This window comes from Schistocerca gregaria, chromosome 9 (genome assembly GCF_023897955.1).
Source record: "Schistocerca gregaria isolate iqSchGreg1 chromosome 9, iqSchGreg1.2, whole genome shotgun sequence".
Classification (NCBI taxonomy): Eukaryota; Metazoa; Arthropoda; class Insecta; order Orthoptera; family Acrididae; genus Schistocerca; species Schistocerca gregaria.
This window is the reverse complement of record NC_064928.1, coordinates 3,541,233-3,566,941: the sequence shown is the minus strand read 5'-3', so window position 1 is coordinate 3,566,941 and position 25,709 is coordinate 3,541,233. Positions and strand designations below refer to the sequence as shown.

The 25,709-nt window shown below is 48.1% G+C and overlaps 11 non-coding genes across 11 annotated transcripts; all 11 read right to left on the bottom strand.

Annotated features, from left to right (window-relative positions):
- Positions 1 to 860: 860 nt before the first annotated feature.
- Positions 861 to 933, bottom strand: Trnat-agu (transfer RNA threonine (anticodon AGU)). Its single transcript has one exon. It is a non-coding gene; the product is annotated as a tRNA-Thr (tRNA).
- Positions 934 to 2,312: 1,379 nt separating this feature from the next.
- Positions 2,313 to 2,385, bottom strand: Trnat-agu (transfer RNA threonine (anticodon AGU)). The gene has a single exon. It is a non-coding gene; the product is annotated as a tRNA-Thr (tRNA).
- Positions 2,386 to 11,012: 8,627 nt separating this feature from the next.
- Positions 11,013 to 11,085, bottom strand: Trnat-agu (transfer RNA threonine (anticodon AGU)). Its single transcript has one exon. It is a non-coding gene; the product is annotated as a tRNA-Thr (tRNA).
- A 1,379-nt stretch (positions 11,086 to 12,464) lies between these two features.
- Positions 12,465 to 12,537, bottom strand: Trnat-agu (transfer RNA threonine (anticodon AGU)). The gene has a single exon. It is a non-coding gene; the product is annotated as a tRNA-Thr (tRNA).
- Positions 12,538 to 13,916: 1,379 nt separating this feature from the next.
- Trnat-agu (transfer RNA threonine (anticodon AGU)) lies at positions 13,917 to 13,989 on the bottom strand. Its single transcript has one exon. It is a non-coding gene; the product is annotated as a tRNA-Thr (tRNA).
- Positions 13,990 to 15,368: 1,379 nt separating this feature from the next.
- Trnat-agu (transfer RNA threonine (anticodon AGU)) lies at positions 15,369 to 15,441 on the bottom strand. Its single transcript has one exon. It is a non-coding gene; the product is annotated as a tRNA-Thr (tRNA).
- A 1,379-nt stretch (positions 15,442 to 16,820) lies between these two features.
- Positions 16,821 to 16,893, bottom strand: Trnat-agu (transfer RNA threonine (anticodon AGU)). Its single transcript has one exon. It is a non-coding gene; the product is annotated as a tRNA-Thr (tRNA).
- A 1,379-nt stretch (positions 16,894 to 18,272) lies between these two features.
- Positions 18,273 to 18,345, bottom strand: Trnat-agu (transfer RNA threonine (anticodon AGU)). Its single transcript has one exon. It is a non-coding gene; the product is annotated as a tRNA-Thr (tRNA).
- A 1,379-nt stretch (positions 18,346 to 19,724) lies between these two features.
- Trnat-agu (transfer RNA threonine (anticodon AGU)) lies at positions 19,725 to 19,797 on the bottom strand. Its single transcript has one exon. It is a non-coding gene; the product is annotated as a tRNA-Thr (tRNA).
- A 1,368-nt stretch (positions 19,798 to 21,165) lies between these two features.
- On the bottom strand, positions 21,166 to 21,238 carry Trnat-agu (transfer RNA threonine (anticodon AGU)). The gene has a single exon. It is a non-coding gene; the product is annotated as a tRNA-Thr (tRNA).
- A 4,282-nt stretch (positions 21,239 to 25,520) lies between these two features.
- On the bottom strand, positions 25,521 to 25,593 carry Trnat-agu (transfer RNA threonine (anticodon AGU)). Its single transcript has one exon. It is a non-coding gene; the product is annotated as a tRNA-Thr (tRNA).
- Positions 25,594 to 25,709: the final 116 nt, after the last annotated feature.

The following is a 25,709-nucleotide window of genomic DNA, read 5'->3' as shown; positions in this document are numbered from 1 at the left end:
ATTCCCCATTGTTTGCGACTCAGATGCGCACGGACACGATGGTTGGTTGGTTTGTAGCGGTGAAGGGAGCAGAGTACAAAGGCGCGGACCCGTTCATATACACAAAAGTTCCTAGTAGTTTCGATGCTCTGGTATTACAAATGCAAATTCCGTCTGTTTTTAACGTCTTAAATTGAAAGAGCCGTCACAAATTGCTCCGTTTTCACTCATTGTAGACAATTATACAGCACCTGAGGTAACAAACACATCTCGAGAACCATTGTGCACTACATTATTTATGCCAACTCAGTGCCTCGCTCTTTACTACTGTGTACCAATCTTGTCGTCCAACTGCAAAACACTGGGCCACAACAAGTTTCCGCGTCTCCATTGCACTGCGCATACTACGAAACGCTCCCCAAACTTGGCACTCACCCTCGCAGCCGACTTTTCCGACTTTCCACGACGCTCACGCAACGCTCACGCTAGTGACAGCATTATTTATAGTTCGACGTCGCGCCAAAGCGAATGAGCACAATTCGCCTACGGCTTAGGCCGCCCTCCTAGTGTGGCTGCTCGGTGTCTGCAGGCAGCGAGGGTCTGCAAGCTTCCTGTGTTCGCACCTATGTCACCTGTGCTTGCTTGTCAGAGACAGACTATCGCAAAACATACAACTCACTCCATGAATTGATTGCTACGGCATCTGTTATCAGCAGTCACAACTAACAACACCAGGAGCAGCTGACTGCACGCAAAGAATAGGAATGTGCAGTGGGATTTACGTGAACTCGGCGCAAGCTTGTATCTTCCTAGACACATCTGCTGGCTGTGAAGTATTCCACTTGCATATCAAGGTGCGCATGTAGGTGTGTTAAAAATCCTGCAGGCACTGGGTATTGATCCCAGTACCTCTCGCACACTAAGCGAGCGCTCTACCATCTGAGCTACGCCCGCCCCCCCGAAGACTAATGGTGCTACATACAGCCATATAGACGACACAGACTCTCGCACTCCCATTATTCAGCAGACAAACACTACTCTCTATGTATCCGTTAGGGTGTCTTTCAGGTTTCGTGCATTCTGTATCGAATCGTAGTTGCCAAAATGAAAGTGGCACGTATAACGTCGAAAATAGAGTTCGGACACCGCTCTGAGTAAGACCAACGTGTTGTCCACCCTCTAGACTTCAATGAGGTTAAGCCGCGATACCTAAGACAGATCTGCACTCGATGACACCTCGATAACAGCCGGTACCCACACATACATCTTGCTCTCCTTACGTCAGTATACATCATATCAGTCTGTGACGCTGGCTTTGCAACATCTTGCGTGCCTTTAGGTTCGCCGCGACCAACACTTACCATGCACTGACCACAAAAAATGGAGGCGCCACGGATTGAACCCCGGACCTTTCACATGCCAAGCGAACGCTCTACCAACTGAGCTACGCCCCATGCACGAGCAAACTGCGCTATTCCCCATTGTTTGCGACTCAGATGCGCACGGACACGATGGTTGGTTGGTTTGTAGCGGTGAAGGGAGCAGAGTACAAAGGCACGGACCCGTTCATATACACAAAAGTTCCTAGTAGTTTCGATGCTCTGGTATTACAAATGCAAATTCCGTCTGTTTTTAACGTCTTAAATTGAAAGAGCCGTCACAAATTGCTCCGTTTTCACTCATTGTAGACAATTATACAGCACCTGAGGTAACAAACACATCTCGAGAACCATTGTGCACTACATTATTTATGCCAACTCAGTGCCTCGCTCTTTACTACTGTGTACCAATCTTGTCGTCCAACTGCAAAACACTGGGCCACAACAAGTTTCCGCGTCTCCATTGCACTGCGCATACTACGAAACGCTCCCCAAACTTGGCACTCACCCTCGCAGCCGACTTTTCCGACTTTCCACGACGCTCACGCAACGCTCACGCTAGTGACAGCATTATTTATAGTTCGACGTCGCGCCAAAGCGAATGAGCACAATTCGCCTACGGCTTAGGCCGCCCTCCTAGTGTGGCTGCTCGGTGTCTGCAGGCAGCGAGGGTCTGCAAGCTTCCTGTGTTCGCACCTATGTCACCTGTGCTTGCTTGTCAGAGACAGACTATCGCAAAACATACAACTCACTCCATGAATTGATTGCTACGGCATCTGTTATCAGCAGTCACAACTAACAACACCAGGAGCAGCTGACTGCACGCAAAGAATAGGAATGTGCAGTGGGATTTACGTGAACTCGGCGCAAGCTTGTATCTTCCTAGACACATCTGCTGGCTGTGAAGTATTCCACTCGCATATCAAGGTGCGCATGTAGGTGTGTTAAAAATCCTGCAGGCACTGGGTATTGATCCCAGTACCTCTCGCATACTAAGCGAGCACTCTACCATCTGAGCTACGCCCGCCCCCCCGAAGACTAGTGGTGCTACATACAGTCATATAGACGACACAGACCCTTGCACTCCCATTATTCAGCAGACAAACACTACTCTCTATGTATCCGTTAGGGTGTCTTTCAGGTTTCGTGCATTCTGTATCGAATCGTAGTTGCCAAAATGAAAGTGGCACGTATAACGTCGAAAATAGAATTCGGACACCGCTCTGAGTAAGACCAACGTGTTGTCCACCCTCTAGACTTCAATGAGGTTAAGCCGCGATACCTAAGACAGATCTGCACACGATGACACCTCGATAACAGCCGGTAACCACACTTACATCTTGCTCTCCTTACGTCAGTATACATCATATCAGTCTGTGACGCTGGCTTTGCAACATCTTGCGTGCCTTTAGGTTCGCCGCGACCAACACTTACCATGCACTGACCACAAAAAATGGAGGCGCCGCGGCTTGAACCCTGGGCCTTTCACATGCCAAGCGAACGCTCTACCAACTTTTTTTTTTTTTTTTTTTTTTTACACGATTAAAAGCCAGGTATCCTAGCCACTTTTTTTTTTTTTTTTTTTTTTTAATTCATCTTTCTCCTGTGAGAATGGAACTTACGACCCCTGGTTTAATAGACCAGCGCTCTACCACTTTTTTTTTTTTTTTTTTTTTTTTTTTTTTTTTTTTTTCTTTTTTTTTTTTTTTTTTTTTTTCTCTGCCGACTTTTTTTTTTTTTTTTTTTTTTTTTTTTTTTTTTTTTTTTTTTTTTTTTTTTCTTTTTATGTTTAACTTGCAGCGGAACAAAATTCCGTTCCGCCCAGCGTCTGGCTCGAACCCACGACCCTGGGATTAAGAGTCTGACGCTCTACCGACTTTTTTTTTTTTTTTTTTTTTTTTTTATAAGCATTTCCGGTACCGGGAATCGAACCCGGGCCTCCTGGGTGAGAGCCAGGTATCCTAGCCACTTTTTTTTTTTTTTTTTTTTTTTTTTTTTTTTTAATTTTGACACTATCAACTATGTTAAGCAGTGTCGAACTAAAGTACCTTTTCTGGTTAGGATTAATAAATAAATAAATAAGAAATAAGTGATTAAAAAGGAATCTTCTCCTTTGTTGGTGCAAAATATAAGAAAACTAAAAGTGTTTGTTTTTTTCTCTAGTGTTGTCTTCACATCTTTCGTCTGTTATTGTCCTCTGCTGCTCCTCAATGATGTAGCGAATAGTCGGTTTCGCCTTACTTCGAAAGAAGGTTAAACATGCATTCATGTCTCGTGGTATAGTTTCGGGCGTTCTTTAAATATTACGTTCCCCGTCATGGCAAGACTGACGGGTCGAGTGTCGAATCGCATATCACACAATGGTCTTGCTTAAAAAGTTGGCAAAGGTCGCCTTGTAGTTACGTTCGCGTGCGATCATGCTGTGCTGCAGGGTCAGGTATAGAACGAAATCGTCTTTGTTCTTATCGCCAGTACTAAAAATATAGTGCACTGTGTGACCTATTATCCAGTTGACAGCATTCCGCTTTGTCCTGGGAAATGGGATTGCTTCAGGGTTGAGAAAGTCAGCTGGCGTTATCGCAGATGGTGAGGTCCTCTTGATGCTCGACAGTTTCTGTCGGGCGTAACCCCATATATCTTTCATGGTACCACAGACGAAACGGTGTTCTTCGCTGTCTATGAGATTACACGTGACACACATTGGCGAGTCCTGCAAATGAATTGCATGAAGCCTGGACTGCGTCGGGATTTTCCTATTGACGGCAGCGTACCACGTCGCCTTTACTTGCGAAGGTAAGTAGGGGCTGTGGATGTTTTGCCACGTCGCGTCCCAGTTGTAGTTTGGAAATTTTTGTTCGATAACATTCCGTGATTTAGTTGCCACAAAGGAGTTGTAGATTGCCTTAACTGTCGTCAAATTCTTTTCAGAGACTGTTGTATGGACATAACTATACTCTAAGAGAAAACTCTTGAAGTGGTAGAGCGCAGTTGGTATATGGTGCACATCAATTGGCGGTTGAAGATCAGTCGGTGCGATTTCATTCAGGACAAGAGCGGTCAGACTGGTCGGTGACTGTTTCCATAGCTTGTAAGTTTTGCAGAAATAAAGAGCTTTCGCTTTTTTGTGTACATCGGTGAGACTGAGTCCGCCATCTCGCGTTGGGAGTGTCAAGGTGTCATATCGAACTTTAAAGATCTGGCCACGACATACAAAGTGTCCAAGCGCGGACAGCATGCATTTGGCTATATCGGTGGGGATGGGCAAAACTTGAGCCACATAATTGATTTTGGCAGTGATATAAATATTGGCCAATTCAACCTTTTGAAGCTCGTCCAATTTCCTGACGCTATGTAACTTCGCACAAGCACGAATTTTGTTGAGCAATTGCTTATAATTGGCGGCAATGGTGTGGCGGATGGTGTTCCGAAAATCGACACCGAGACACGTCATCCTAGTGATCTCTTTAAGCTGGCCATGACCGATCGCGCCTATGCCTTGCCCAACGTTCATGATCCCTGATTTCGTCCAATGCAGTTTCGCACCAGATGCCTTTTCATATTGTGAGATGATCAGGAGACCCCTCTCGACCTCATTGACATTCATAGCTAGGAAGGTAACATCATCAGCGTAAGCTCGGCACACTATCTTCTGCCCGTGTAAGTGGAGTCCTTGTAAACGTTCCGTCAAGGTGACTAGCAGCGGTTCGATCGCAATGGCAAACAGCGCCATCGACATAGGGCAGCCCTGCCTAACAGAACTGTTTATCGGGACGGCGCGACTTGGCTGACCGTTAACGACAAGTTTGGATGTACTATTCCGTAACAATTTCTGTATGATGCTGATGAACTGCGGAGGAAAACCCAGAGTCTGCATTATCTGGAAAAGGTAAGGATGGTTCACTCTGTCGAAAGCCTGTGCGAAATCTAAAGTTACGATAGCACATCGGATTTTGCAAGCGTCCGCAACAGAAATCACATCTCGATAGTCTGATAATGTCTGATATATAGCTCTGTCCTTTCCAACACTCGTTTGATGTGATCCAATGACGGTATGCATCACAGTTTTCATTCTCGTTGCGAGAATGCGAGCAAAAATTTTGTAGTCGCTGTTGAGCAACGTAATGGGTCGCAAAGTTGCGACGGTGTTATTGCTCGTCCGTTTCGGGAGTAAGACCACAAGTCCTTCACTGAATGGCGGAGGAATGGGCATGTCCGGTTGGAGAAGTTCGTTGCAGAGCACCGTCAGCTTTGTCTTCAGTTGTGGCCAGAAGACTTGATAAAGTTCCACCGGGAGACCGTCACATCCGGGAGATTTGTTTTTTGGACTGTGGAACACCACATCTTCCAGTTCATCTTCCGTTACATCGGTGACGAGGTCGGCTACATCCGCAGGGCGAAGCCTGTGCGTTAAGCTGCTCCGGAACTCTGCAAGGGCTTCGTCGTCGGTAGGTTTATTGGACATCAAGTCAGTGAAATAAGTTTGAACGGCGTCTCTGATTTCGTGTTGCCGAGTTAGAATCGTGCCGTCTTCGGATTGTAGTTCAGTTAAGATCTTTGTCCGTGCTCGTTTAGTTTCACGTATCAGGTGATAAATGGATGGCTGTTCGCCTTTTGCCATAGTCGAAACCCGACCTCTAATTTTGTAACCTTCCATCTGTTTTCGTTTCAAAAGTAATATTTTTGCTTGCAGTCTTTTAATGCGGGGGTAGTTGTCAATCACAGTGGCATCAAGAGTATATAAGTCTCGAAGACATTGATAATAAAACTCCATCGTTCTCTTAAACCACCAGTTCTTATTCCGGGAATATTGTATCATGGATTTACGAATTTTCGGTTTAGCGCATTCGAGCCACCATTGCAATGCCGAGCCGTACGTACTGAATTTGGCTTCACTTTCATTCCACGCTCGAGTGAAGGCTTCTCTGCATTCAGGATCGTCTAAATGTGCAACATTTAGTTTCCATAGTCCTTTGCCTCGGTAGGTTTCCTGTTTCCCCAAATTCAGCGTGCAAATATAAGCCGCATGGTCGGAGAAACTGGTTGGCCAGACCTCAGTTTGTAAAATTCGCTGTCTGAGAGTGTCCGATACGTAAATGCGGTCCAATCTACTCGCTGAATGATTCGTGACGTGAGTAAAACCAGGTGTTGTACCAAACTTGTGCTCCCACGTATCGACTAAACGTAAATCCTTGACGATCTGTTCTAATTCAATCGATTTATTGAAATGCGGCGTCTGATCTTTGGCGTTAAGTACACAGTTAAAATCTCCCGCCAATATTAGGTGGTCATATTGTGTTGCAAAAAGCGGAAGTATTTCTTCCTTGAAAAAGTCCGCTCGGCGTCGCCTATTAGTTGAGCCGGATGGTGCATACAGATTTAGGAGTCTAACATTATTGATAGTCACGCCAATTCCCCTACAACTTATGAGTCGTTCTACATTCTGGACGATAATTCCTTCTTTCGTGAGAATAGCGGTGCCTAAATCGGAACCGTGTCCCGGATTGGCCGTCACATTATAACCGGGAATGTGGTTCAAAGCAATGTCGGCGACCTCCTGAAGCAAGAGGATATCAATGTCGGCGGCGTATAAGAGGTCTACGATGTTGTCGAGTTTGAGGGAACTGCGGATTTTATTTATATTTAATGTACCAATTTTATACGCCTGCTGATCAGTCATTCACGCTCTTACGAGAGTAAGAAGGAATCGGCGCCGTTTTAAAAGAAGTCAGAGTCCTCTTCTTTGTTTGCCTGCCGTGGATCCAGTAACTTATCATCATGTGCCGGTTCTACTGCCGTAGAAGGCTGTTCGGGAAATCGGGAAGTGACTGGAATATCAGTTGCATCAGCGTCCATGTGTTCGACCTCTGGTTCCGCCGCCCAGTCTATAGTGCTGGGGTTCTTGGACGCAAGAGGATGATGTTGTCGTTGTTCTTTTAAACAATGATCAACATCGTCACTGCACATGGGAGACACCTGGCCGGTAGCATCGCGAGAGGGCTCAGTTAGCGTGATTGCACGATCTTCATCCCGCAGGTGTGCAGAAGTTAGCGCCTGTTGTCGGGAGGATTCTGGTGATTTTGCACTGACTTTGTCCATGATTTGCTGCACCTTTCCCCGCAACGACGCCGCCGCCTCTTCCGCACCCTGGCGGGCGATTCTGCGTTTCTTGTTCTTCCGCGGGGATTTAGCAGGTGGACAACGCTCATCGGAATCCGAGATTTCATGGTGGGGTTGTGGGGAACGACATTCAGCAGTCACATTCCTGACCTGCGTCTCTGAGGAGGTGGAATTTTGTTCTGTTGACAGAGTCGGGGACTGCGCTACGGAATCAACCACGTCACTCACACTCAGGTGTTGCTCTTGTCGCTCAGAAATGTCAACAAGTTGCTCGGCCGTTGGAGGAAGGGTTGGTTGGGGGCGAATGTCTACTTCGGTATCCATGGGCAGTTGGTCGGTCGGTTGGTCGCGAGCCACCGAAGCGTAAGTGGTGGACAAAATAGTCATCTCCGCGGACTTCACCGGTTCACCTGTCGGCAGCTGCACAACACGTCTTTGAATACATTCAGAACGAATATGACCTGGAGAATTGCAAGCTGCACACGTTCGTGGTTGACCATCATAAATGACGATACCTCGATAACCGCAAACGTTAATGTAAGACGGAATATGTCGTAATAAGTCCACCTTCAACTGCCTGACACCGTTCAAAACCGGATATTTGTGAGCACCGGACCATTTTTCTGCAAAATTACTGAGGACCTTCCCAAAGGGTGCAATAACAAGATTGATCGCATCTGTAGGAACTTCAAAGGGTAGCTCAAAAATTCGAATTGTTCGAATACCAAGTCCCACATGATCGACAGTAACTTCGCTAATATTTCCATCACTGTGTTTAAACTTAAGCTTACCACCGGTATTATTGACAACTCGTTCGCATAACTCAGGGTTTTTCAGCTTCAAGTACATCACACTACTCACAATTGACAAGTGAAAACCAACAGTATCTTCAAACGGAACTTGAACAACTTCCTCTAACCAATCCTCAATTTCGAAAGATTTAGGTCGAGCAAAACGTCGATCGAAGGTAAATTTCAGAGTGTCCTTTCTACTAAGTTGAGCCATTACTGCATTTTCGAACGTTGACAGAATATCTAACTACTGCGAAGCGCCGGCGAAAACGCACAGACTTACACAGCGGATGTAAACAAAGCCAGCCGCAGAGCGAAGCACAGCACGACGAACCGCTCGCCACCGCCGCTGCAGGCAGACTGCCGTGTTAAAAATCCTGCTGGCACTGGGTATTCCAACTGAGCTACGCCCCATGCACGAGCAAACTGCGCTATTCCCCATTGTTTGCGACTCAGATGCGCACGGACACGATGGTTGGTTTGTTTGTAGCGGTGAAGGGAGCAGAGTACAAAGGCGCGGACCCGTTCATATACACAAAAGTTCCAAGTAGTTTCGATGCTCTGGTATTACAAATGCAAATTCCGTCTGTTTTTAACGTCTTAAATTGAAAGAGCCGTCACAAATTGCTCCGTTTTCACTCATTGTAGACAATTATACAGCACCTGAGGTAACAAACACATCTCGAGAACCATTGTGCACTACATTATTTATGCCAACTCAGTGCCTCGCTCTTTACTACTGTGTACCAATCTTGTCGTCCAACTGCAAAACACTGGGCCACAACAAGTTTCCGCGTCTCCATTGCACTGCGCATACTACGAAACGCTCCCCAAACTTGGCACTCACCCTCGCAGCCGACTTTTCCGACTTTCCACGACGCTCACGCAACGCTCACGCTAGTGACAGCATTATTTATAGTTCGACGTCGCGCCAAAGCGAATGAGCACAATTCGCCTACGGCTTAGGCCGCCCTCCTAGTGTGGCTGTTCGGTGTCTGCAGGCAGCGAGGGTCTGCAAGCTTCCTGTGTTCGCACCTATGTCACCTGTGCTTGCTTGTCAGAGACAGACTATCGCAAAACATACAACTCACTCCATGAATTGATTGCTACGGCATCTGTTATCAGCAGTCACAACTAACAACACCAGGAGCACCTGACTGCACGCAAAGAATAGGAATGTGCAGTGGGATTTACGTGAACTCGGCGCAAGCTTGTATCTTCCTAGACACATCTGCTGGCTGTGAAGTATTCCACTTGCATATCAAGGTGCGCATTTAGGTGTGTTAAAAATCCTGCTGGCACTGGGTATTGATCCCAGTACCTCTCGCATACTAAAGCGAGCGCTCTACCATCTGAGCTACGCCCGCCCCCCCGAAGACTAATGGTGCTACATACAGCCATATAGACGACACAGACTCTCGCACTCCCATTATTCAGCAGACAAACACTACTCTCTATGTATCCGTTAGGGTGTCTTTCAGGTTTCGTGCATTCTGTATCGAATCGTAGTTGCCAAAATGAAAGTGGCACGTATAACGTCGAAAATAGAATTCGGACACCGCTCTGAGTAAGACCAACGTGTTGTCCACCCTCTAGACTTCAATGAGGTTAAGCCGCGATACCTAAGACAGATCTGCACTCGATGACACCTCGATAACAGCCGGTACCCACACTTACATCTTGCTCTCCTTACGTCAGTATACATCATATCAGTCTGTGACGCTGGCTTTGCAACATCTTGCGTGCCTTTAGGTTCGCCGCGACCAACACTTACCATGCACTGACCACAAAAAATGGAGGCGCCGCGGCTTGAACCCTGGGCCTTTCACATGCCAAGCGAACGCTCTACCAACTGAGCTACGCCCCATGCACGAGAAAACAGCGCTATTCCCCATTGTTTGCGACTCAGATGCGCACGGACACGATGGTTGGTTGGTTTGTAGCGGTGAAGGGAGCAGAGTACAAAGGCGCGGACCCGTTCATATACACAAAAGTTCCTAGTAGTTTCGATGCTCTGGTATTACAAATGCAAATTCCGTCTGTTTTTAACGTCTTAAATTGAAAGAGCCGTCACAAATTGCTCCGTTTTCACTCATTGTAGACAATTATACAGCACCTGAGGTAACAAACACATCTCGAGAACCATTGTGCACTACATTATTTATGCCAACTCAGTGCCTCGCTCTTTACTACTGTGTACCAATCTTGTCGTCCAACTGCAAAACACTGGGCCACAACAAGTTTCCGCGTCTCCATTGCACTGCGCATACTACGAAACGCTCCCCAAACTTGGCACTCACCCTCGCAGCCGACTTTTCCGACTTTCCACGACGCTCACGCAACGCTCACGCTAGTGACAGCATTATTTATAGTTCGACGTCGCGCCAAAGCGAATGAGCACAATTCGCCTACGGCTTAGGCCGCCCTCCTAGTGTGGCTGCTCGGTGTCTGCAGGCAGCGAGGGTCTGCAAGCTTCCTGTGTTCGCACCTATGTCACCTGTGCTTGCTTGTCAGAGACAGACTATCGCAAAACATACAACTCACTCCATGAATTGATTGCTACGGCATCTGTTATCAGCAGTCACAACTAACAACACCAGGAGCAGCTGACTGCACGCAAAGAATAGGAATGTGCAGTGGGATTTACGTGAACTCGGCGCAAGCTTGTATCTTCCTAGACACATCTGCTGGCTGTGAAGTATTCCACTTGCATATCAAGGTGCGCATGTAGGTGTGTTAAAAATCCTGCAGGCACTGGGTATTGATCCCAGTACCTCTCGCACACTAAGCGAGCGCTCTACCATCTGAGCTACGCCCGCCCCCCCGAAGACTAATGGTGCTACATACAGCCATATAGACGACACAGACTCTCGCACTCCCATTATTCAGCAGACAAACACTACTCTCTATGTATCCGTTAGGGTGTCTTTCAGGTTTCGTGCATTCTGTATCGAATCGTAGTTGCCAAAATGAAAGTGGCACGTATAACGTCGAAAATAGAGTTCGGACACCGCTCTGAGTAAGACCAACGTGTTGTCCACCCTCTAGACTTCAATGAGGTTAAGCCGCGATACCTAAGACAGATCTGCACTCGATGACACCTCGATAACAGCCGGTACCCACACATACATCTTGCTCTCCTTACGTCAGTATACATCATATCAGTCTGTGACGCTGGCTTTGCAACATCTTGCGTGCCTTTAGGTTCGCCGCGACCAACACTTACCATGCACTGACCACAAAAAATGGAGGCGCCACGGATTGAACCCCGGACCTTTCACATGCCAAGCGAACGCTCTACCAACTGAGCTACGCCCCATGCACGAGCAAACTGCGCTATTCCCCATTGTTTGCGACTCAGATGCGCACGGACACGATGGTTGGTTGGTTTGTAGCGGTGAAGGGAGCAGAGTACAAAGGCACGGACCCGTTCATATACACAAAAGTTCCTAGTAGTTTCGATGCTCTGGTATTACAAATGCAAATTCCGTCTGTTTTTAACGTCTTAAATTGAAAGAGCCGTCACAAATTGCTCCGTTTTCACTCATTGTAGACAATTATACAGCACCTGAGGTAACAAACACATCTCGAGAACCATTGTGCACTACATTATTTATGCCAACTCAGTGCCTCGCTCTTTACTACTGTGTACCAATCTTGTCGTCCAACTGCAAAACACTGGGCCACAACAAGTTTCCGCGTCTCCATTGCACTGCGCATACTACGAAACGCTCCCCAAACTTGGCACTCACCCTCGCAGCCGACTTTTCCGACTTTCCACGACGCTCACGCAACGCTCACGCTAGTGACAGCATTATTTATAGTTCGACGTCGCGCCAAAGCGAATGAGCACAATTCGCCTACGGCTTAGGCCGCCCTCCTAGTGTGGCTGCTCGGTGTCTGCAGGCAGCGAGGGTCTGCAAGCTTCCTGTGTTCGCACCTATGTCACCTGTGCTTGCTTGTCAGAGACAGACTATCGCAAAACATACAACTCACTCCATGAATTGATTGCTACGGCATCTGTTATCAGCAGTCACAACTAACAACACCAGGAGCAGCTGACTGCACGCAAAGAATAGGAATGTGCAGTGGGATTTACGTGAACTCGGCGCAAGCTTGTATCTTCCTAGACACATCTGCTGGCTGTGAAGTATTCCACTCGCATATCAAGGTGCGCATGTAGGTGTGTTAAAAATCCTGCAGGCACTGGGTATTGATCCCAGTACCTCTCGCATACTAAGCGAGCACTCTACCATCTGAGCTACGCCCGCCCCCCCGAAGACTAGTGGTGCTACATACAGTCATATAGACGACACAGACCCTTGCACTCCCATTATTCAGCAGACAAACACTACTCTCTATGTATCCGTTAGGGTGTCTTTCAGGTTTCGTGCATTCTGTATCGAATCGTAGTTGCCAAAATGAAAGTGGCACGTATAACGTCGAAAATAGAATTCGGACACCGCTCTGAGTAAGACCAACGTGTTGTCCACCCTCTAGACTTCAATGAGGTTAAGCCGCGATACCTAAGACAGATCTGCACACGATGACACCTCGATAACAGCCGGTAACCACACTTACATCTTGCTCTCCTTACGTCAGTATACATCATATCAGTCTGTGACGCTGGCTTTGCAACATCTTGCGTGCCTTTAGGTTCGCCGCGACCAACACTTACCATGCACTGACCACAAAAAATGGAGGCGCCGCGGCTTGAACCCTGGGCCTTTCACATGCCAAGCGAACGCTCTACCAACTGAGCTACGCCCCATGCACGAGCAAACTGCGCTATTCCCCATTGTTTGCGACTCAGATGCGCACGGACACGATGGTTGGTTTGTTTGTAGCGGTGAAGGGAGCAGAGTACAAAGGCGCGGACCCGTTCATATACACAAAAGTTCCAAGTAGTTTCGATGCTCTGGTATTACAAATGCAAATTCCGTCTGTTTTTAACGTCTTAAATTGAAAGAGCCGTCACAAATTGCTCCGTTTTCACTCATTGTAGACAATTATACAGCACCTGAGGTAACAAACACATCTCGAGAACCATTGTGCACTACATTATTTATGCCAACTCAGTGCCTCGCTCTTTACTACTGTGTACCAATCTTGTCGTCCAACTGCAAAACACTGGGCCACAACAAGTTTCCGCGTCTCCATTGCACTGCGCATACTACGAAACGCTCCCCAAACTTGGCACTCACCCTCGCAGCCGACTTTTCCGACTTTCCACGACGCTCACGCAACGCTCACGCTAGTGACAGCATTATTTATAGTTCGACGTCGCGCCAAAGCGAATGAGCACAATTCGCCTACGGCTTAGGCCGCCCTCCTAGTGTGGCTGTTCGGTGTCTGCAGGCAGCGAGGGTCTGCAAGCTTCCTGTGTTCGCACCTATGTCACCTGTGCTTGCTTGTCAGAGACAGACTATCGCAAAACATACAACTCACTCCATGAATTGATTGCTACGGCATCTGTTATCAGCAGTCACAACTAACAACACCAGGAGCACCTGACTGCACGCAAAGAATAGGAATGTGCAGTGGGATTTACGTGAACTCGGCGCAAGCTTGTATCTTCCTAGACACATCTGCTGGCTGTGAAGTATTCCACTTGCATATCAAGGTGCGCATTTAGGTGTGTTAAAAATCCTGCTGGCACTGGGTATTGATCCCAGTACCTCTCGCATACTAAGCGAGCGCTCTACCATCTGAGCTACGCCCGCCCCCCCGAAGACTAATGGTGCTACATACAGCCATATAGACGACACAGACTCTCGCACTCCCATTATTCAGCAGACAAACACTACTCTCTATGTATCCGTTAGGGTGTCTTTCAGGTTTCGTGCATTCTGTATCGAATCGTAGTTGCCAAAATGAAAGTGGCACGTATAACGTCGAAAATAGAATTCGGACACCGCTCTGAGTAAGACCAACGTGTTGTCCACCCTCTAGACTTCAATGAGGTTAAGCCGCGATACCTAAGACAGATCTGCACTCGATGACACCTCGATAACAGCCGGTACCCACACTTACATCTTGCTCTCCTTACGTCAGTATACATCATATCAGTCTGTGACGCTGGCTTTGCAACATCTTGCGTGCCTTTAGGTTCGCCGCGACCAACACTTACCATGCACTGACCACAAAAAATGGAGGCGCCACGGACTGAACCCTGGACCTTTCACATGCCAAGCGAACGCTCTACCAACTGAGCTACGCCCCATGCACGAGCAAACTGCGCTATTCCCCATTGTTTGCGACTCAGATGCGCACGGACACGATGGTTGGTTTGTTTGTAGCGGTGAAGGGAGCAGAGTACAAAGGCGCGGACCCGTTCATATACACAAAAGTTCCAAGTAGTTTCGATGCTCTGGTATTACAAATGCAAATTCCGTCTGTTTTTAACGTCTTAAATTGAAAGAGCCGTCACAAATTGCTCCGTTTTCACTCATTGTAGACAATTATACAGCACCTGAGGTAACAAACACATCTCGAGAACCATTGTGCACTACATTATTTATGCCAACTCAGTGCCTCGCTCTTTACTACTGTGTACCAATCTTGTCGTCCAACTGCAAAACACTGGGCCACAACAAGTTTCCGCGTCTCCATTGCACTGCGCATACTACGAAACGCTCCCCAAACTTGGCACTCACCCTCGCAGCCGACTTTTCCGACTTTCCACGACGCTCACGCAACGCTCACGCTAGTGACAGCATTATTTATAGTTCGACGTCGCGCCAAAGCGAATGAGCACAATTCGCCTACGGCTTAGGCCGCCCTCCTAGTGTGGCTGTTCGGTGTCTGCAGGCAGCGAGGGTCTGCAAGCTTCCTGTGTTCGCACCTATGTCACCTGTGCTTGCTTGTCAGAGACAGACTATCGCAAAACATACAACTCACTCCATGAATTGATTGCTACGGCATCTGTTATCAGCAGTCACAACTAACAACACCAGGAGCACCTGACTGCACGCAAAGAATAGGAATGTGCAGTGGGATTTACGTGAACTCGGCGCAAGCTTGTATCTTCCTAGACACATCTGCTGGCTGTGAAGTATTCCACTTGCATATCAAGGTGCGCATTTAGGTGTGTTAAAAATCCTGCTGGCACTGGGTATTGATCCCAGTACCTCTCGCATACTAAGCGAGCGCTCTACCATCTGAGCTACGCCCGCCCCCCCGAAGACTAATGGTGCTACATACAGCCATATAGACGACACAGACTCTCGCACTCCCATTATTCAGCAGACAAACACTACTCTCTATGTATCCGTTAGGGTGTCTTTCAGGTTTCGTGCATTCTGTATCGAATCGTAGTTGCCAAAATGAAAGTGGCACGTATAACGTCGAAAATAGAATTCGGACACCGCTCTGAGTAAGACCAACGTGTTGTCCACCCTCTAGACTTCAATGAGGTTAAGCCGCGATACCTAAGACAGATCTGCACTCGATGACACCTCGATAACAGCCGGTACCCACACTTACATCTTGCTCTCCTTACGTCAGTATACATCATATCAGTCTGTGACGCTGGCTTTGCAACATCTTGCGTGCCTTTAGGTTCGCCGCGACCAACACTTACCATGCACTGACCACAAAAAATGGAGGCGCCACGGACTGAACCCTGGACCTTTCACATGCCAAGCGAACGCTCTACCAACTGAGCTACGCCCCATGCACGAGGAAACTGCGCTATTCCCCATTGTTTGCGACTCAGATGCGCACGGACACGATGGTTGGTTTGTTTGTAGCGGTGAAGGGAGCAGAGTACAAAGGCGCGGACCCGTTCATATACACAAAAGTTCCAAGTAGTTTCGATGCTCTGGTATTACAAATGCAAATTCCGTCTGTTTTTAACGTCTTAAATTGAAAGAGCCGTCACAAATTGCTCCGTTTTCACTCATTGTAGACAATTATACAGCACCTGAGGTAACAAACACATCTCGAGAACCATTGTGCACTACATTATTTATGCCAACTCAGTGCCTCGCTCTTTACTACTGTGTACCAATCTTGTCGTCCAACTGCAAAACACTGGGCCACAACAAGTTTCCGCGTCTCCATTGCACTGCGCATACTACGAAACGCTCCCCAAACTTGGCACTCACCCTCGCAGCCGACTTTTCCGACTTTCCACGACGCTCACGCAACGCTCACGCTAGTGACAGCATTATTTATAGTTCGACGTCGCGCCAAAGCGAATGAGCACAATTCGCCTACGGCTTAGGCCGCCCTCCTAGTGTGGCTGTTCGGTGTCTGCAGGCAGCGAGGGTCTGCAAGCTTCCTGTGTTCGCACCTATGTCACCTGTGCTTGCTTGTCAGAGACAGACTATCGCAAAACATACAACTCACTCCATGAATTGATTGCTACGGCATCTGTTATCAGCAGTCACAACTAACAACACCAGGAGCAGCTGACTGCACGCAAAGAATAGGAATGTGCAGTGGGATTTACGTGAACTCGGCGCAAGCTTGTATCTTCCTAGACACATCTGCTGGCTGTGAAGTATTCCACTTGCATATCAAGGTGCGCATGTAGGTGTGTTAAAAATCCTGCAGGCACTGGGTATTGATCCCAGTACCTCTCGCATACTAAGCGAGCGCTCTACCATCTGAGCTACGCCCGCCCCCCCGAAGACTAATGGTGCTACATACAGCCATATAGACGACACAGACTCTCGCACTCCCATTATTCAGCAGACAAACACTACTCTCTATGTATCCGTTAGGGTGTCTTTCAGGTTTCGTTCATTCTGTATCGAATCGTAGTTGCCAAAATGAAAGTGGCACGTATAACGTCGAAAATAGAGTTCGGACACCGCTCTGAGTAAGACCAACGTGTTGTCCACCCTCTAGACTTCAATGAGGTTAAGCCGCGATACCTAAGACAGATCTGCACTCGATGACACCTCGATAACAGCCGGTACCCACACATACATCTTGCTCTCCTTACGTCAGTATACATCATATCAGTCTGTGACGCTGGCTTTGCAACATCTTGCGTGCCTTTAGGTTCGCCGCGACCAACACTTACCATGCACTGACCACAAAAAATGGAGGCGCCACGGATTGAACCCCGGACCTTTCACATGCCAAGCGAACGCTCTACCAACTGAGCTACGCCCCATGCACGAGCAAACTGCGCTATTCCCCATTGTTTGCGACTCAGATGCGCACGGACACGATGGTTGGTTGGTTTGTAGCGGTGAAGGGAGCAGAGTACAAAGGCGCGGACCCGTTCATATACACAAAAGTTCCTAGTAGTTTCGATGCTCTGGTATTACAAATGCAAATTCCGTCTGTTTTTAACGTCTTAAATTGAAAGAGCCGTCACAAATTGCTCCGTTTTCACTCATTGTAGACAATTATACAGCACCTGAGGTAACAAACACATCTCGAGAACCATTGTGCACTACATTATTTATGCCAACTCAGTGCCTCGCTCTTTACTACTGTGTACCAATCTTGTCGTCCAACTGCAAAACACTGGGCCACAACAAGTTTCCGCGTCTCCATTGCACTGCGCATACTACGAAACGCTCCCCAAACTTGGCACTCACCCTCGCAGCCGACTTTTCCGACTTTCCACGACGCTCACGCAACGCTCACGCTAGTGACAGCATTATTTATAGTTCGACGTCGCGCCAAAGCGAATGAGCACAATTCGCCTACGGCTTAGGCCGCCCTCCTAGTGTGGCTGCTCGGTGTCTGCAGGCAGCGAGGGTCTGCAAGCTTCCTGTGTTCGCACCTATGTCACCTGTGCTTGCTTGTCAGAGACAGACTATCGCAAAACATACAACTCACTCCATGAATTGATTGCTACGGCATCTGTTATCAGCAGTCACAACTAACAACACCAGGAGCAGCTGACTGCACGCAAAGAATAGGAATGTGCAGTGGGATTTACGTGAACTCGGCGCAAGCTTGTATCTTCCTAGACACATCTGCTGGCTGTGAAGTATTCCACTCGCATATCAAGGTGCGCATGTAGGTGTGTTAAAAATCCTGCAGGCACTGGGTATTGATCCCAGTACCTCTCGCATACTAAGCGAGCACTCTACCATCTGAGCTACGCCCGCCCCCCCGAAGACTAGTGGTGCTACATACAGTCATATAGACGACACAGACCCTTGCACTCCCATTATTCAGCAGACAAACACTACTCTCTATGTATCCGTTAGGGTGTCTTTCAGGTTTCGTGCATTCTGTATCGAATCGTAGTTGCCAAAATGAAAGTGGCACGTATAACGTCGAAAATAGAATTCGGACACCGCTCTGAGTAAGACCAACGTGTTGTCCACCCTCTAGACTTCAATGAGGTTAAGCCGCGATACCTAAGACAGATCTGCACACGATGACACCTCGATAACAGCCGGTAACCACACTTACATCTTGCTCTCCTTACGTCAGTATACATCATATCAGTCTGTGACGCTGGCTTTGCAACATCTTGCGTGCCTTTAGGTTCGCCGCGACCAACACTTACCATGCACTGACCACAAAAAATGGAGGCGCCGCGGCTTGAACCCTGGGCCTTTCACATGCCAAGCGAACGCTCTACCAACTGAGCTACGCCCCATGCACGAGCAAACTGCGCTATTCCCCATTGTTTGCGACTCAGATGCGCACGGACACGATGGTTGGTTTGTTTGTAGCGGTGAAGGGAGCAGAGTACAAAGGCGCGGACCCGTTCATATACACAAAAGTTCCAAGTAGTTTCGATGCTCTGGTATTACAAATGCAAATTCCGTCTGTTTTTAACGTCTTAAATTGAAAGAGCCGTCACAAATTGCTCCGTTTTCACTCATTGTAGACAATTATACAGCACCTGAGGTAACAAACACATCTCGAGAACCATTGTGCACTACATTATTTATGCCAACTCAGTGCCTCGCTCTTTACTACTGTGTACCAATCTTGTCGTCCAACTGCAAAACACTGGGCCACAACAAGTTTCCGCGTCTCCATTGCACTGCGCATACTACGAAACGCTCCCCAAACTTGGCACTCACCCTCGCAGCCGACTTTTCCGACTTTCCACGACGCTCACGCAACGCTCACGCTAGTGACAGCATTATTTATAGTTCGACGTCGCGCCAAAGCGAATGAGCACAATTCGCCTACGGCTTAGGCCGCCCTCCTAGTGTGGCTGTTCGGTGTCTGCAGGCAGCGAGGGTCTGCAAGCTTCCTGTGTTCGCACCTATGTCACCTGTGCTTGCTTGTCAGAGACAGACTATCGCAAAACATACAACTCACTCCATGAATTGATTGCTACGGCATCTGTTATCAGCAGTCACAACTAACAACACCAGGAGCTCCTGACTGCACGCAAAGAATAGGAATGTGCAGTGGGATTTACGTGAACTCGGCGCAAGCTTGTATCTTCCTAGACACATCTGCTGGCTGTGAAGTATTCCACTTGCATATCAAGGTGCGCATTTAGGTGTGTTAAAAATCCTGCTGGCACTGGGTATTGATCCCAGTACCTCTCGCATACTAAGCGAGCGCTCTACCATCTGAGCTACGCCCGCCCCCCCGAAGACTAATGGTGCTACATACAGCCATATAGACGACACAGACTCTCGCACTCCCATTATTCAGCAGACAAACACTACTCTCTATGTATCCGTTAGGGTGTCTTTCAGGTTTCGTGCATTCTGTATCGAATCGTAGTTGCCAAAATGAAAGTGGCACGTATAACGTCGAAAATAGAATTCGGACACCGCTCTGAGTAAGACCAACGTGTTGTCCACCCTCTAGACTTCAATGAGGTTAAGCCGCGATACCTAAGACAGATCTGCACTCGATGACACCTCGATAACAGCCGGTACCCACACTTACATCTTGCTCTCCTTACGTCAGTATACATCATATCAGTCTGTGACGCTGGCTTTGCAACATCTTGCGTGCCTTTAGGTTCGCCGCGACCAACACTTACCATGCACTGACCACAAAAAATGGAGGCGCCACGGACTGAACCCTGGACCTTTCACATGCCAAGCGAACGCTCTACCAACTGAGCTACGCCCCATGCACGAGCAAACTGCGCTATTCCCCATTGTTTGCGACTCAGATGCGCACGGACACGATGGTTGGTTTGTTTGTAGCGGTGAAGGGAGCAGAGTACAAAGGCGCGGACCCGTTCATATACACAAAAGTTCCAAGTAGTTTCGATGCTCTGGTATTACAAATGCAAATTCCGTCTGTTTTTAACGTCTTAAATTGAAAGAGCCGTCACAAATTGCTCCGTTTTCACTCATTGTAGACAATTATACAGCACCTGAGGTAACAAACACATCTCGAGAACCATTGTGCACTACATTATTTATGCCAACTCAGTGCCTCGCTCTTTACTACTGTGTACCAATCTTGTCGTCCAACTGCAAAACACTGGGCCACAACAAGTTTCCGCGTCTCCATTGCACTGCGCATACTACGAAACGCTCCCCAAACTTGGCACTCACCCTCGCAGCCGACTTTTCCGACTTTCCACGACGCTCACGCTAGTGACAGCATTATTTATAGTTCGACGTCGCGCCAAAGCGAATGAGCACAATTCGCCTACGGCTTAGGCCGCCCTCCTAGTGTGGCTGTTCGGTGTCTGCAGGCAGCGAGGGTCTGCAAGCTTCCTGTGTTCGCACCTATGTCACCTGTGCTTGCTTGTCAGAGACAGACTATCGCAAAACATACAACTCACTCCATGAATTGATTGCTACGGCATCTGTTATCAGCAGTCACAACTAACAACACCAGGAGCACCTGACTGCACGCAAAGAATAGGAATGTGCAGTGGGATTTACGTGAACTCGGCGCAAGCTTGTATCTTCCTAGACACATCTGCTGGCTGTGAAGTATTCCACTTGCATATCAAGGTGCGCATTTAGGTGTGTTAAAAATCCTGCTGGCACTGGGTATTGATCCCAGTACCTCTCGCATACTAAGCGAGCGCTCTACCATCTGAGCTACGCCCGCCCCCCCGAAGACTAATGGTGCTACATACAGCCATATAGACGACACAGACTCTCGCACTCCCATTATTCAGCAGACAAACACTACTCTCTATGTATCCGTTAGGGTGTCTTTCAGGTTTCGTGCATTCTGTATCGAATCGTAGTTGCCAAAATGAAAGTGGCACGTATAACGTCGAAAATAGAATTCGGACACCGCTCTGAGTAAGACCAACGTGTTGTCCACCCTCTAGACTTCAATGAGGTTAAGCCGCGATACCTAAGACAGATCTGCACTCGATGACACCTCGATAACAGCCGGTACCCACACTTACATCTTGCTCTCCTTACGTCAGTATACATCATATCAGTCTGTGACGCTGGCTTTGCAACATCTTGCGTGCCTTTAGGTTCGCCGCGACCAACACTTACCATGCACTGACCACAAAAAATGGAGGCGCCACGGACTGAACCCTGGACCTTTCACATGCCAAGCGAACGCTCTACCAACTGAGCTACGCCCCATGCACGAGCAAACTGCGCTATTCCCCATTGTTTGCGACTCAGATGCGCACGGACACGATGGTTGGTTTGTTTGTAGCGGTGAAGGGAGCAGAGTACAAAGGCGCGGACCCGTTCATATACACAAAAGTTCCAAGTAGTTTCGATGCTCTGGTATTACAAATGCAAATTCCGTCTGTTTTTAACGTCTTAAATTGAGAGAGCCGTCACAAATTGCTCCGTTTTCACTCATTGTAGACAATTATACAGCACCTGAGGTAACAAACACATCTCGAGAACCATTGTGCACTACATTATTTATGCCAACTCAGTGCCTCGCTCTTTACTACTGTGTACCAATCTTGTCGTCCAACTGCAAAACACTGGGCCACAACAAGTTTCCGCGTCTCCATTGCACTGCGCATACTACGAAACGCTCCCCAAACTTGGCACTCACCCTCGCAGCCGACTTTTCCGACTTTCCACGACGCTCACGCAACGCTCACGCTAGTGACAGCATTATTTATAGTTCGACGTCGCGCCAAAGCGAATGAGCACAATTCGCCTACGGCTTAGGCCGCCCTCCTAGTGTGGCTGCTCGGTGTCTGCAGGCAGCGAGGGTCTGCAAGCTTCCTGTGTTCGCTCCTATGTCACCTGTGCTTGCTTGTCAGAGACAGACTATCGCAAAACATACAACTCACTCCATGAATTGATTGCTACGGCATCTGTTATCAGCAGTCACAACTAACAACACCAGGAGCAGCTGACTGCACGCAAAGAATAGGAATGTGCAGTGGGATTTACGTGAACTCGGCGCAAGCTTGTATCTTCCTAGACACATCTGCTGGCTGTGAAGTATTCCACTCGCATATCAAGGTGCGCATGTAGGTGTGTTAAAAATCCTGCAGGGACTGGGTATTGATCCCAGTACCTCTCGCATACTAAGCGAGCACTCTACCATCTGAGCTACGCCCGCCCCCCCGAAGACTAGTGGTGCTACATACAGCCATATAGACGACACAGACCCTTGCACTCCCATTATTCAGCAGACAAACACTACTCTCTATGTATCCGTTAGGGTGTCTTTCAGGTTTCGTGCATTCTGTATCGAATCGTAGTTGCCAAAATGAAAGTGGCACGTATAACGTCGAAAATAGAATTCGGACACCGCTCTGAGTAAGACCAACGTGTTGTCCACCCTCTAGACTTCAATGAGGTTAAGCCGCGATACCTAAGACAGATCTGCACACGATGACACCTCGATAACAGCCGGTAACCACACTTACATCTTGCTCTCCTTACGTCAGTATACATCATATCAGTCTGTGACGCTGGCTTTGCAACATCTTGCGTGCCTTTAGGTTCGCCGCGACCAACACTTACCATGCACTGACCACAAAAAATGGAGGCGCCGCGGCTTGAACCCTGGGCCTTTCACATGGCAAGCGAACGCTCTACCAACTGAGCTACGCCCCATGCACGAGCAAACTGCGCTATTCCCCATTGTTTGCGACTCAGATGCGCACGGACACGATGGTTGGTTTGTTTGTAGCGGTGAAGGGAGCAGAGTACAAAGGCGCGGACCCGTTCATATACACAAAAGTTCCAAGTAGTTTCGATGCTCTGGTATTACAAATGCAAATTCCGTCTGTTTTTAACGTCTTAAATTGAAAGAGCCGTCACAAATTGCTCCGTTTTCACTCATTGTAGACAATTATACAGCACCTGAGGTAACAAACACATCTCGAGAACCATTGTGCACTACATTATTTATGCCAACTCAGTGCCTCGCTCTTTACTACTGTGTACCAATCTTGTCGTCCAACTGCAAAACACTGGGCCACAACAAGTTTCCGCGTCTCCATTGCACTGCGCATACTACGAAACGCTCCCCAAACTTGGCACTCACCCTCGCAGCCGACTTTTCCGACTTTCCACGACGCTCACGCTAGTGACAGCATTATTTATAGTTCGACGTCGCGCCAAAGCGAATGAGCACAATTCGCCTACGGCTTAGGTCGCCCTCCTAGTGTGGCTGCTCGGTGTCTGCAGGCAGCGAGGGTCTGCAAGCTTCCTGTGTTCGCACCTATGTCACCTGTGCTTGCTTGTCAGAGACAGACTATCGCAAAACATACAACTCACTCCATGAATTGATTGCTACGGCATCTGTTATCAGCAGTCACAACTAACAACACCAGGAGCAGCTGACTGCACGCAAAGAATAGGAATGTGCAGTGGGATTTACGTGAACTCGGCGCAAGCTTGTATCTTCCTAGACACATCTGCTGGCTGTGAAGTATTCCACTTGCATATCAAGGTGCGCATGTAGGTGTGTTAAAAATCCTGCAGGCACTGGGTATTGATCCCAGTACCTCTCGCATACTAAGCGAGCACTCTACCATCTGAGCTACGAGCGCCCCCCCTCCCCCCCCAGAAGAATAGTGGTGCTACATACAGCCATATAGACGACACAGACCCTTGCACTCCCATTATTCAGCAGACAAACACTACTCTCTATGTATCCGTTAGGGTGTCTTTCAGGTTTCGTGCATTCTGTATCGAATCGTAGTTGCCAAAATGAAAGTGGCACGTATAACGTCGAAAATAGAATTCGGACACCGCTCTGAGTAAGACCAACGTGTTGTCCACCCTCTAGACTTCAATGAGGTTAAGCCGCGATACCTAAGACAGATCTGCACTCGATGACACCTCGATAACAGCCGGTCCCCACACTTACATCTTGCTCTCCTTACGTCAGTATACATCATATCAGTCTGTGACGCTGGCTTTGCAACATCTTGCGTGCCTTTAGGTTCGCCGCGACCAACACTTACCATGCACTGACCACAAAAAATGGAGGCGCCGCGGCTTGAACCCTGGACCTTTCACATGCCAAGCGAACGCTCTACCAACTGAGCTACGCCCCATGCACGAGCAAACTGCGCTATTCCCCATTGTTTGCGACTCAGATGCGCACGGACACGATGGTTGGTTTGTTTGTAGCGGTGAAGGGAGCAGAGTACAAAGGCGCGGACCCGTTCATATACACAAAAGTTCCAAGTAGTTTCGATGCTCTGGTATTACAAATGCAAATTCCGTCTGTTTTTAACGTCTTAAATTGAAAGAGCCGTCACAAATTGCTCCGTTTTCACTCATTGTAGACAATTATACAGCACCTGAGGTAACAAACACATCTCGAGAACCATTGTGCACTACATTATTTATGCCAACTCAGTGCCTCGCTCTTTACTACTGTGTACCAATCTTGTCGTCCAACTGCAAAACACTGGGCCACAACAAGTTTCCGCGTCTCCATTGCACTGCGCATACTACGAAACGCTCCCCAAACTTGGCACTCACCCTCGCAGCCGACTTTTCCGACTTTCCACGACGCTCACGCAACGCTCACGCTAGTGACAGCATTATTTATAGTTCGACGTCGCGCCAAAGCGAATGAGCACAATTCGCCTACGGCTTAGGCCGCCCTCCTAGTGTGGCTGCTCGGTGTCTGCAGGCAGCGAGGGTCTGCAAGCTTCCTGTGTTCGCACCTATGTCACCTGTGCTTGCTTGTCAGAGACAGACTATCGCAAAACATACAACTCACTCCATGAATTGATTGCTACGGCATCTGTTATCAGCAGTCACAACTAACAACACCAGGAGCAGCTGACTGCACGCAAAGAATAGGAATGTGCAGTGGGATTTACGTGAACTCGGCGCAAGCTTGTATCTTCCTAGACACATCTGCTGGCTGTGAAGTATTCCACTTGCATATCAAGGTGCGCATGTAGGTGTGTTAAAAATCCTGCAGGCACTGGGTATTGATCCCAGTACCTCTCGCATACTAAGCGAGCACTCTACCATCTGAGCTACGCCCGCCCCCCCGAAGACTAGTGGTGCTACATACAGCCATATACACGACACAGACCCTTGCACTCCCATTATTCAGCAGACAAACACTACTCTCTATGTATCCGTTAGGGTGTCTTTCAGGT